The sequence below is a fragment of the Numida meleagris genome, chromosome 3, assembly GCF_002078875.1.
Source record: "Numida meleagris isolate 19003 breed g44 Domestic line chromosome 3, NumMel1.0, whole genome shotgun sequence".
NCBI classification, from domain to species: domain Eukaryota; kingdom Metazoa; phylum Chordata; class Aves; order Galliformes; family Numididae; genus Numida; species Numida meleagris.
The window spans coordinates 54,372,460-54,385,887 of record NC_034411.1 but is presented as its reverse complement, the minus strand read 5'-3'; the positions used below and the strand labels follow the sequence as shown (position 1 = coordinate 54,385,887).

The 13,428-nt window shown below is 40.5% G+C and overlaps 1 long non-coding RNA gene across 1 annotated transcript in view; it reads left to right on the top strand.

The window, feature by feature from the left end:
* The window catches only part of LOC110395972, a 19,420-nt gene extending 5,992 nt beyond the window's left edge, over positions 1–13,428 (top strand). The window contains exons 2-3 of the long non-coding RNA XR_002436716.1: positions 12,534–12,645; positions 12,726–13,428. This is a non-coding gene — a long non-coding RNA (uncharacterized LOC110395972). The remainder of the gene's footprint in view (positions 1–12,533; positions 12,646–12,725) is intronic.

Sequence of the window (13,428 nt, the reverse complement as noted above, 5' to 3'; positions counted from 1 at the left end):
TTTCTTGGCAAATTAGCATTGCTACAGAAATGAGACTAATCTAGTATTCCGATAAGAGGTGAGGAAGACGTATCTGAGCATGGGAAGCACAGGCATGATGAAGTTGTGTTGCGGTGCCTTTGTGAACTTCTGCATGTTGAAATCTGGCCTACACCTTGTAAGAATGAAGGTTAAACCAGAAAGATAATATCTTCCACCATGTTCTGAAAGAGGGTACCATTAACCTAGATCTAGACCTGTCTTCTGATAAAGGGTCCCAACTCATGAAACATGCTAGTACCATACCAGACTCAGGAAAAAAACAGTTGTGTCCTTTGTTCTCTTTCAGTGATCTGATGTCTCTCTCTGATGTGGGAAGTCCCATGCAAAATCATTGCCAAACATCAACTATACTGTATAGAGATACTGTATATATAGTGCCTTTAAAGACCCATAATTATTTTACTGTGAAAATCAATCTTATATAGACCGTGCTGTTTTTTGATAAACTGAAGAACAGAAATTGTCTGTTGTGATAATTTTGTGAATTTCTAAAAAGCCTTTTCACAGCGTAAATAAAGTATCACAATAGGAGATACTACAATTCTGCACGGTATCTTAAAAATTCCTAGCAGAACCATGATGTATAGTTGGGATAAGCATTAATCCATTTGATCAAAATTATGTATTGTCTCTTGGAAATCTATGTAGGGACTATTCAAAAAGGGAACAGAATCATAAGAGGTATGATGAACAGAATGATAAGAGAGTGGACACAAATACTTTCAGCAGCATGTGTAACACAGAAGAAGAGATGTTTTATGAAATTATTTGTAAGAACCCAACTGCAATGTGACTTCAATCCTCATGATTGGATGGATTCTAACTGGAAGTTGTATGTGCACATAGTACTGGTGGTGGATTTCTAAATATATCAATTCTCTTACTTCATTAGTGGCCGTAGGAAGCAGGCTTCATTAATTCTGCTGCTCACAGAAAATGTTATGTGAATATGCATTTTGTGAAGCTAGATCAATTTTGTGGAAAGGACAAAGAAATTGTAATTTGAATGAGTACCAGAAAAAAAAAAACTCCAAGGTAAAGTTAAATATAAAAACCAACGTATTACAAAGTCTATGGGTATACTAATACCAGATGGGCTTTAATTTCTTTTACACAAACATTTGAAGAGAACTAAACATGCATTACAATAGGTTGATTGTTGACAGGAAAAGGAAGCTGAGGTTTTCCAGATGCTCAGTTGTGCACAATTGTATGATGTTACCCTTCGGGGCCATTGAGATGAGACTGGGCTCAGTTCAGGGTCCACAAGGAAGGTGAATATTCTTGGGACAGGATATTGTTGAGTTTGACTTTGGATGTGTGTTGCCAAGAGATGTCTCAGAGAAATCTCAGACAGCAGAGACTATTTTTTCCCTTGATTTTTTTTTCTTTCATGATTTACATTTGCACTCATCTTGTCATTTTTTTTTTTCAATAGTAGTTTGTTACCTTAACCCTTTGATGGATAGAATTTGTTTTTTCTATGTTGTGCTTCTTTTGCTTTAAAGAGCTACAGCACACCTAATAAATTAGTGGTGATTCTTGCTTTCCTGAGAGTATCAAACTCCAGGGATAATACAGGTAAAATGGTGTTGCAAGTCCTGTAACCCAAGATAGAGCTGGGAATCCCAGACATGAAATACATTTTATTTTAAGGTCTGAAGAACAAACAATCCCACACTGTGTACAAGGAAAAAGAAGAGGGACTTCAGGACATTTTCGGCTCGTCTGTAGAAGGGCAGCCAATGAATCACGTACCTTATAATAATGAGAAAACTCTGAATTGACTTATTTTTATTCAAAGTATTCTACATCTTCTTCATTGTTCATTACGGAGCTGAGAGACAAATGTTTTGTATTCCAAGTATTCTGAAGTGTGCAGGACCTCAGGAGCAAAAGAGAAGAAACTGGCGTATTGGTTGAAGACAGAAGAAAACACTTGATCTTTATTCTATAAAATAATTTGTTGTGTTAGGAAGATGGGCTGTTACTGAGCTGCATACTACTTAACAATAGTGTTGAAAGTTGCATCAAATATCTTTTAACCAAAGTCACACTAATTAATTGTGAGTTGAATCTAGAGGGGGGAGAAAATTATCAATTCAGTCGTTGGAGGGAGCAGAGAGGGGCCTTTTGTAGCACTGCACCAGAGCAGCTAGCTCTGTCCAAAGAGGGTGAATACAGCCAGGAACAGGTGCTGAAAGGAGCCATTTGGATGAGGAGCTGAAAATGGATATACTCTCTTCTGAGAAGGGGCTGAAAAAGCTTGACTTGTTTTGTCAGGTAAAAGAAAAGGCTGGAAGGGGAATTTCTCCCCTCTATGGATACATTCAGTGTTTAAGCATGGAGATGGTCTCTATTTTTAAACTAAAAGGCAAAGTTTATATAAAATCAGGAAGTATAAAATGTTCATGCCTGAATTAAGACTGAAAATCAGAAGATTTCTAATTTTCACAAAGGTTAGAGCCTGGAATGGTAGAAAAAAAATTCTGGCAGTACCTCCATAGGAAAAAAACAAACAAACCCGTAACTGGTACTTTGAAACAGCACTGTCAACATGGAAGTAAAATCTGGTGGAAGGAGAGAAGAAAGCACTTGAGTTCTTGACTTCATTAGGAATCTTCCTGATTTCTGCTGGGAGTGGATTTGTAATTGCTGGGAGTCTGATTTGTGATTGTGTGGAAACAAAATGCTCAGCACAACTATACACAGATCAGGCAGTTCGAAGATCTGGCATAATTCCGACCATTAATGAATGAATGCATACTTATACTGGATCAGCAAACAAAAACATTGAGGACATTTTGGATTTTGTAAGACAAAATTTATCTACATAACAGACATACATAGCATACTGTAGAACATAAGCAGAACATAATGATACACAATTAACAGGCAGCTAAACAACCCATCAGTAATTTGTGTCATTCTATTTTCCTGAAGTTTTGCTGAGAACATTTTTTAAATACTTTGTCTATTTTTCCCATGTGAAACAACACGTAACTTCCTGTGTTTCTCCATTATTGGGCAGAGGGATGTATAAAGCCAAGAATTTCAAAACTGCCCATGTGCCAGGACGCATTCCAAAGATCCACTGGAATTATATGTGAAGACAGATAAAATCCCAGCTCTCACTCGGAAGCGTAAAGCTGTCAGGAATATGCTGGTGCAGTTTATCAGGAATGTACAAGTACATGTCTTTAGTCCTTCTCTAAGCTACTGATTTTTACTTGCAGAACTAGTAATCAGTTTTCCAGGCAGTGAAAGGCAGATGTGACAAGAAGGCTGTCATGTCGTGCTTTTAACAACACTAGGGTGTGTTAGGCAAAACTGAGATGCTTGCATTCTGGGACATTTTATTTGGCAGAACAAGATTCTGTAGATAGAACGGCAGATTTCACAACTGTGTTGGAGAGCAGCTGACTGCAGACTGTTTGGCAATTGATTCCCTAACCATCCCTAGTGCAAAACATAATGCTGTCATCTGGGCCTGAACTGTGTACGTGTGAGACAAGACAAGCCATCGTCACATCAGAAAATCATGAATCTCTCCTTGTCCCTGTACAGGACGTTTGCCTTTATGGAACTGAAACAGGAAAGAAAATGCTGCATGTACATTAGATGAGAAATGCAACTTCAAACTTCTTTCTTTCTGGATCATTCAGAACATCATTATTCTGTACCTCAATGGAATGACAGGCAGAGCTTAAGGAGGAGAGGTTTTAATTACCAAGACTGCAATCTTCTCTGCAGCCAGAGGACATTACTGCATTCCTGTGTTCAGGGCTTGTACTCCCCTTACCGTTCAAACAAGCAGAAGCCACTGCTCACACAAAGGCCACCATGCATGCTTAGTGAATGTGGCTGTAAGAGGCAAGTGGCTGTGAGAAGATATCTCTACAGAAACAGTACAAAAAAGCATGGGGAGAACAGGTAGGAAAAGTAGGAAAAAATAAGTACTATGAATGAAAGAATCAATAGGGAAAAACAAAGACAGGAACATTTTAGGCAGAACACTTCTGAAAAAACCTCAGAGATATCATGAAAGACATTTTTTTCTGGTTTGTTTCTTACAATGCTCAGGATCTGTTAGAAAAGAAATCAGAGAAACTTAAAATCAATGTGGATGAAACAAATATTTTAAGTTTCTATAAGTTAGAATCTAAAGGAATAACGGCATGTTCAAAAGATAACGACAGCAATCAGATAAACAATTATGTGAGATAAACTATATCTTGTTATTACTAAGTAAATGTGAACATTGCTTTTACTTTACAGAACAAGAGGAAGTCTTTATTTTCATACTTTTAATAACATAGAAGAAAAATGTTCTCTTTCATTTTCCTCCTTTTGTCCTAATGCTAAGCATTTAAGCAAAACTTAGTAAACGTTAAGACATAATAAATAGTCTCTCTGGTATTAAACTATGACTTAATTTTTAAAGGCAGGGCTGTAGTTCCAGAAGGCAGTGTTCATTGCCAAGTCTTCAAATGACTTTGATGAAAAAGGAAGGGAGTAATTTCTCCTCGAGTTAGAAATGATAGAGAAGCATTTGCTTACCCAGTTTCTGCAATTCTGAAAGGGCAATGACTTAGCTGGCAAAATGGAGTACAAAAGCTGTGTTATTCTTTGTTCTGATTCTTTAGGACATTGAACTTGCTGGCAAACAAATGCTAAATCTTTTATTCTCATGCTTTAAAGCATAAAAAGTAGATTATTAGATTTAATAATCTACCAAAAGTAGATTATTAAATAGCTCCTGTATTTAAATGAGCAGATCTGATTGATGCCCCAGGATCTGTGGTTCTGTCAGTTTGTGGGATGAGAAGAGCTGATCTAAAAGGGACGCCTGCAGGTAGAATTTGATGATTAAAAACAACGTGCGGGCTAGAATGTGTTTGCAGAGCAAACAAACATGAGCTAGGTATCTGCTCTTCTTTTTCTGAGAGAACTCATAATTGAGGGATCTGCTCTGCAGCCAAAATGCAGCAGCAAAATGCTACTCCCAACCTGGACAAACCAAAACCTTTGATACACAAATGAATTTTGTCGGGTAAACAGAATGGACAGCTGGGAAGAGTCAGCCTCTCTGTTTCAATTTTTGTCTCTCTGTGTGGCTGTTGTAATGACTGGGTTAAACATCTTCAATCTTTTTTTATTAATAGCTTAACAAATGAGTCTGTTTTCCTATTCATTTTTAAACCAGTGATTCCCAGGCTTATACACAATCTTCAAGATGAATAGGATTAAAGGAAGCTGTAAAGAGACTTCTAGAGAACTAACAAGGAGTACTAAAACAATATTGCACACGTCAGTCTCAGGTGCACAGTTTCAGAAGAATAAAGACAAAAACAGCTGGCAGTGTACTGAGTAAAGCACTTCATCCTTCCTGAGGCAAGAGTGCAAAATGGAAACTTTTATGGGATTTCAAATGCTGCCCAAGTGTGTCAGTGAAAAAACTAACTTGGAGGTGTGACCTGTAAAATAAGCAGTAAAAATATGGTGTTTTTTTCTTTTATTTCTTTTGCTTTTCTTTTTCACCCCAAAGATGAGTAATGTCACCCATAGTGGGGTAAGAAAATACAAGGGAACGGACCTGTGGATGCGTTTGTTCGTTTCATGCTATAGACTTGCATGCTTTGCAATTTTAGGTGGAAAAATAAATATTTATTTAGTGCTTTAAACTTGAGGGAAGGATAGCAAGTCCCTGTGAATGGCTGTGCCAAAGGTTTATGAGAAATCCCTCAATGAGTCTAACTGCGAACGGAAGGGTTGACTGGTGAGACCAGTCAGAGTCAGAGACTTTGGGATCGAACCCCAGGATAGGCACATATTTATCAAGGATTGCAAGGGCAGTAGTCTCTGTTCACTAGCTGCCATTTCATCAGACTTCACCTCTTCCTCTCCACTGTGGTATGGATAACCCTATGCTTCCTTCCATCTCCTCCAACGCTACAGTCTGCACACGGTCATTCTCTGTGTTTTTTCTCTCCCACTCCTGAAGCTTTGGCTTGGTGTGTCTTACAGAGGGAAAAGGGTGTGTAAGCCCCTCTTTCATCATTCATTAGTGGCTACATGCAAACCTGTAGGAGATGTCCAAGGCCTCACTCCTGTGCAGGTACCTTGGGAAAGCCTTCAGGGGAGAGACTCAAGCAGCTAGCCCAGCAGTCGTGACAAACGCAGCATTCCCATTTTTATTTGAACCAGATGACCTCCCAAGGTTCCCTCCCACCTCAACCATTCCGTGATACTTCGATTCCCAGATCTGGTGCACAGTTTTTAATCTCCTGCTATAGTTGTTTAAATATACACATGTCATGGCTGGGGAAACAGCTGGTGGAGGAGATGACAGCTGAAGTATCTTCTCCCACCTACAAGTCATTCTCTGGGCCTGCTTTTATGCCACAGCCATTTGTTCATGATCATCCTGCTAAATGTGCCCGGCCACAGGCAAGGTGTGAGAACTAGATAAAAGTGCACAGAAATGTAGACAGACCCCATGAATGAAGCCCCTGTCCCCTTGAGTTGCCACAATAGATTGTAAGCATTGCAGCCCTCTGCTGCTTTAGTCTTGGGAAGGGAGGGTGAGCCCTGCTGAGAGAGCTGCTGCCACTGAGAATTACTGTGCACTGAGTGCACCATTATGGGCTTTTTCACATTATCATCCTGTGCTCCCCAGGCATCTGTCAGACTGTACTGGAGAGCTGCTGGTATTAGAAATGATGTGGTATGTGGGACTGAGGGAGTATTAAAAGCCAAAGTTGGAAATTGTAGCATTGATAATTTATCTAACTAGAAAAGAAATAACTTAATTAAAGGAGGTAGTAAAAGACATAAAAACAGGGAAAACTCTGGCTTAAGCCAGCAATCCATTTCTGGTCCTGCTGCTGGCCTTGTCATATGACTTTTTACAAAAAACTTCTTCAGTTTTTCTTCTTTATAATGGAAGTGGCTACTAGGTTCTGTTAGTAGTACATACATTTTAGTCTTCAAATAACTATGGGAGAAAATGCTTGCTGCTTGCAAGGCAGAAAAAAAAACACCGAATTACATTTGTGTGTACTGCTAGCTGCCCTTAAAATTTGCATTGAAAGCACATATGTAGTGAGGAACAATGCAGTCACTTAACCAGTGCTCATTTGTTACGCTGTAGAAGCTGTAGGTTAAGCACTGGAGGGCTGCTAAAACTGACACAGGGGGATTTACACCCTTTTCAGCTGACTTATTATAGTTGAACTGCTTTAATGGCGTACAAACATTTTCAAGAAACAATTTTGTGTCTCAAAACAAGGTCTAGAAAACTAATAAGATCCAATCTAGATAATCTTCTTTAGGTAAATATACACTTATCGGAGATGCTGGCCTATATTATTTTTACTTCATATCACTTGCTTTCTGTTTTGTGTAAGTCAGAATGTAATTAATATACATGAGGATCATTTTATGGGAGAACAGTAAACAGTCAGCAGGTAAATTCACAGTTCTTCTATCCTGCAAGTGAACGTTCGCTCACTTGGGCTGCCAAAATTAGCTTTGCAGATCTGAATTTTTGCCTAGTTAGCATCTCTTTAAATTTAGTTACATCTATTGCATCCAAAGTCAAAATGAAACTTTGTACGGGAACAGACTGAAGCCATTAACTGGATGCAGATTTCATCTAGGAAAATATAGAAATGTTGTCACTGAACTTACTGCTTGGAGCATACACTTGTGGTAAGGATTTTTATTTAACTGAGGTCTTATGCCACTTCTTTCAAAGTTACACAAATGTGTTTATGTCTTTATTTTAAAAAAATTAAAAAGAAGAAGAAGAGTTTTCAATTTAGGGAACAAATTCTCAAAAAAACACTTCCTCTCTGTCAAGCCATGACTTAGGAAGGACAGCATGTTTACAAGGAAGACATCTAGAATGCTGCTTAAAATAACATCATCAATTTTCTTTTGCTTTTTCTTCAAAACAGTACAGTTGGAAGCAAGCGTATCAAGCTATTTGTGGGCAAAAAAAAAAGTGCTGCTGCATCACAATAGCATCGTATGGTTTCAGTGAGTGATCATTGTGGAAAACTTTGTTGAGTTTGCTGGTGAGGCACTTTGCCAGATACCAGAATGTGTTTTCAAGGAGAGGATCTCTGTATGTGCCCTTCATCTAAATGAATGTGTACGCATTATTCTGAGCATTTATGTACATACCCTAGATAAGAGTAAGAACTGGGTGAACATTTGCACGTAGTTTTACTTAGGATGATACTTCTTATAAGCTCCCAGTACAAAGTTGTATACCAGAGAGCTAATATAACTCTGCAGTGTATAAGTGGGATAATGTCAGATCGGCATAGAAGGGATACTGTGCTATACCCATAGACAGAATAATCAGGATTGATGCTTAAGTGGAGTGACAATTGATTGTACCTGGATTGCTTCAAATTTGCAGAGTATCCAGAAAAGACTGATTTGAAATCTGGAAGTTCTTCCTGGTAAAGAGAAGTTAAATGAGGTCACTTAGTAGAATTTATCTGACAGAGGGCAAAGTGGGGTCTACCTAGAAGTGGAAGAGATTTCTGATAGAAGATGATAGATCTTGAGTCTAGGGGAAATATTTGAATAGACGCAGTACAAGAAAATTTTTTTTGCAATATTAACAATTATCTGTCAGAACAAATTCTGGAGGGAAAATATTCCGTATCCTAATAGAAGACTTAAGATTAAAGCAAAAACTAAGAAGTGTAATGCACAAGTGATCATACTGGTCCCTTTTGTTATTCAAATGTGCAAGAGTACATAAGAATTTGCAAAAATTACCGTGTCTGCCATGATTTTGTGCTGCTCAAGTGTACATTTTACATTACTTTTCTGCCGTGAAAGCTGTGCCTCATTGTCCAGGACTGCAGGAAGCTAGAATCATAAAATCATAGAATATCTCTACTGGCTCCCACAAGACCACCCAAAATCCAAATCCTATGTCTGAAAGCACTGTCCAAATGTTCCTTGAACTCTGTCAGCTTGGGGCTGTGCTCCATTCCCACCATCCTCCAGTGCAGAACCTTTCCCTAACCCCCAGCTGCCCCTCCGCTCATACAGCTCCATGCCTTTCCCTCGGGCCCTATCGCTGTCACCAGAGAGCGGAGCTCAGCACTGCCCCTCCGCTCCCCTCATGAAGAGCTGTAGGTTGACCGGGCTGCCTTTAAACTTTTTTCTACTTCCAGGTGGCAAAAGCATTTCCAATGAGCATTCCTCCTAAGTGCCCACCCCACTGGAGTTATTTGTCACTCTGAATTGAAAGTCAGTATATATTGGTCAAAACATCTCTGGGGCAGGATGTCTCCAACTTTAGAAGCTAATTTCTGCACCACCATTTCTTATTATGTGCCTGAAGTTACTATGATAAAATGCAGAGTTTTTCCCCCTTCTTATGACCAGACATCCGTCAGTTTCTTTCCTTAGGAAATCCTCTCAGCAGCTCACTTCCTTTTTCATATCTGGAATTCTGGCACCAGTTATCCATGAAAACATTGTCTATAGAGCTCCTGTTCTTCAAAGATTTGTCTTAAAATTTTAACTGTTGCCTAAGCTGTTACTGTGGCATGTGCTTCTCCTTTGGTGGGATGTAGGAAATGAAAATATAAATGTACAGGCCACCGTGTTCTTCCTCAACCTCACAAACACATAATAGCTCTTGGGAAAAAAAAAAAAGGTTTTTGTTTTTTTTTTTTTAAGGAAGAGCAGAAAACATAAGAATACAAGAATTAGTACAGTTAGCACAAAAAAACAAAACAAAACAAAACAAAAAAAACGTGGAACTGAAAATTAATATAAGCACTCAACAAATTCAACCTCAGAGAAGCTTCACTGCCAAGTTCCTGTAGTTCTTGTGTTCTGTTTACTGTGGTTTGTTTTGTACCGTCCCAACACAGATGTGGGATTTCAAGAAAGAACACAACCTTTTTGTAGAACTATAGGAAATAATATGATTAATGCTGGTCGGTGCCTGTTTTCCATCTTCCCTCCTGTAAAAGAAGCAGAGATTTCTGTTCTTGCAGGGATCATCTGAGGTTACAAGATTATCTGAGAGACAGCTGAAACTTTTGAAAAAACCCTGCTGTTCATTATGGTTTCTCAGCTGGATGTTGCTAACCCCACAGCTGAGCTGCTGGTGGAACAGATCTGATGGGGGTTCCCTCTATCATAAAAGTGCATGTGTTAGTGTAAGCTTCCACCACGGTTTTGCCTAAGCAAGGTGAATTTCTCCATGAGCACACTGGGGGTGCTGACACAAGGTTCAGCTGCTGGAGTTGAGGATTATGTCTGAGTGATGAGCAATCAAACAATTTTCAGCATTTTCATATGAAGTGTGGTTGTTGGAATCTGCTTTCGCATTCTCTGATATGAACGAGGAAATTTCATTTGAGAGCTGTTGGGTTCTGGTTCTTTCTAGGAAGCTGCACTTGTTTCATGTTGAGAAAATCCAGAGATTTCATTAACAACACCAAGACTAAGGGTGCAGAGGAGAACTGAGATTTCTGCATGAGTTTTGACCTCTGCCCATTCCTTTTTTGATGGTATACTCAGGTTTCACACATCCATGCTCTGAGAAATGGTGCAGTAGGGCCATTGAAGCCTGGGTGTCTGTGGACCAGCATCTTCTCTGGTATCTAATAAGGCTTTTCCTACAGATGAGACAGAGAGTGTGTGTGTGTACATATGTATCTTTCTCTCCCTTCTGTTCCTTTATTCCTATTTCTGATGTGCAGCAAGAAGAGAGTCTGCACTGCAGCTTTCCTTTTAGCATGAACTGTATTCTGCCTCTTTCTTCTATCTCTGGTTTTTTATTTACTTTTTATTCACAAGAATTCAGATGCTATTTAGTTGAAATTGTCTAATTTATTAGAAAGTTACTGGGAGTTAGGATGGGCGGTCATGCAGAAGTACAGGTGGGGAGCAAACATGCACACACATACTCATCCCCACAGAGTAGAAATGGAGCTATACTTTTTTTTTTGCTTTAGCTGTAAACTCATGCTTGTAGCTATCGCAACAATTTGAAGGCAAAAAAAAAAAAAAAAACAATGTTATGAGCCAAAATGAAGCTATTTTTCTTTGTCAATCCCAAGTTAAGTGAAAAAAAAAACAACACCGCCAACAAGAGATCAACGCTAACACAGAAAAGAAACATCTATTTAACCTCTTTTTCCCCTGTTGTCCTGCTCATCTGGTGTGAATTAAAGAAAAAAAATATCTTTTGAGAGCTGTGATTGTTTTAACCTGCCAGTAACCCCCTTGAGTTCATCGGAGCAAAAGACAGCAAAAGCCTGTTTATTGTCCAGCAGGCATCTACACATGTTGTAAGCGAAGTTCCATCTGGTCACAACATCGTGGATCATCTGGGCAACAGCCAGGCTTCATTTGCTTCATGTCCTGGACAGCATGAAGGCAGCCGGATAGGAATATTTGAATGACTGACCAACCGCAACCGAGCCGGCCCCGGAGGATTACTCTAATAATGGCTCCTCGCTACGGAGCAGTGGTGGCTCTGTGACTTGTTTTCTTTTTTAAACGACTCAAGCTGGGCTCTGTGGGATTGCTGAGCTTTTCTATTAGGTGCTGGCAATGTATTGGAGGCACAGCTTGGCTCTGCTTGAACAGAACTGGAGGTGTATGTTGACTATGCATGAAATTCTTCCCAAAACATTCTTGTAAGCAAAGACCCAAAGAAACCCTGTGCAGCACAGCTGCTTTTCCAGTCTTGTACTCTGTGTACTTCACATCAAAGTGAAGAGCATACAAAACACCATCATACCAGGGTTTTTCAAATGCTTATCCTTGCAAAAGACATCTGTTTTGTGCAAGGGCAAAAAAGAGATAAAGTGAATGATTGACTTAGTTCTGCTTACCCCTGGCTCTGAGCACCTCAGGGAGACACCCTGCAGCCAGCATTGTCTCCGGGGCAGCGGTGGGTGGGCAGGGACCTTTGGGCAGCACTGCCTGTCTGCTCCTGGGAAGTTCTGCTCTGCTGCTGGAGGGGGTGCTAAGCTAGGAGAGGGTGGCACACAACTGCCAACACCATGCAACTTCAGGTACTCACAGGGGCAGTGCTCACTAGGGATAGTGCTGGAAAGATATGCAAGTCCCCATACGGTAACCAGTGCTTCCCAAAATTCAGTGTCTACACACACTCCATTGGTAGGGCCCAGTGACACTTTTTAAGCACAACAATGCTTGTTTATGACAGCAAACTTATCCAACAAGTGATGTGGAATTTAGTCATTCCTTTCTGCTTCAAGATGTTGGCATCTTCCCTAAAAGTGTCTTGTAAGATACTGGAGTAAAACACCATCCTAGAGAAATTACTGAGCTGGCACAGTAACACACACAGGGGTGGTGCATGGGCTATTTTTTACCAGAAAATCTTAGGAAGAAAGCACATAGGTGAATTACAGTGTGCAAAATGCAGAATTTCAGCATTACACTTTTCAGACTTTTTTTTTTTTTTGCAGTTACCTGAGAGTTTTGGAGATTTCACTCCTGGACCAGTGCCTCCCTCCACCCACAGCAAGTCCTGCTGTAACCCACGGGGCCACCCAGCAAAAGAGAAAGATGCGCTTCAAGGTACCCAGCACCTGATTTCTTACCTTTTAATATGCGTTTATATATCCTATATCTAAAGATTGTGACGCGGGCACGCACAGCTTTTTGCAGAGATGCGGCGTCAGTAAGACCAGTGGCATCACTCTCCGCAGAGTGTTCTGCCCGAGCCTGGAGAGGCGGCCGGCGTCCCGCGGAGCCCCCGCAGCGTGCTGGGAGCCGAGCAGAGCGGAGCGCTCGGTGGCAGTGGCCGTGCCCGTCCGCTTGGAGTCACTGCAGCACAGCACCTGCCCGCGGCCGAGCCTGCTGCTGCGCGTCACCGACAGTTCCTTTCGAATTCATTAGGTGATGTGCTTGAGTTGAAACAGGGCCGTGAAAGCTACGTTTTGGCAGACAGTTGAGGAATATCTGTTTTCTTGTGCACACTGAAATAAAAGCAAAGTGTTAGCTCATTAGAAAAAGAAATGGAATTGGTTCATTACTTCCTACCTGCAGTTAGGTGTGCACTTGTGAACTGTGCCACTGAAAAGCGGTGACTGCTCACACGCATCCCTGTGTCTGTAGGCGTGCACTTCGGCAGGGCTGAGAGAGGAAAGGAAATGGGGAAAGTGCAACCCTCTCAGTATCGAATGAAGATCCCCCCAGATGGGCAGAGACTGACAGAGTACAGCTGCTGGGAAAAGTACTGTCCTCAGGTTGTTAGCTAAGGGCAGCTAATGGTGCATTTTATTTCGTAGAATCATAGAATCACCAAGGTTGGAAAAGATCTCCAAGATCATCCAGTCCAACCATCCTCCTGTCACCAGT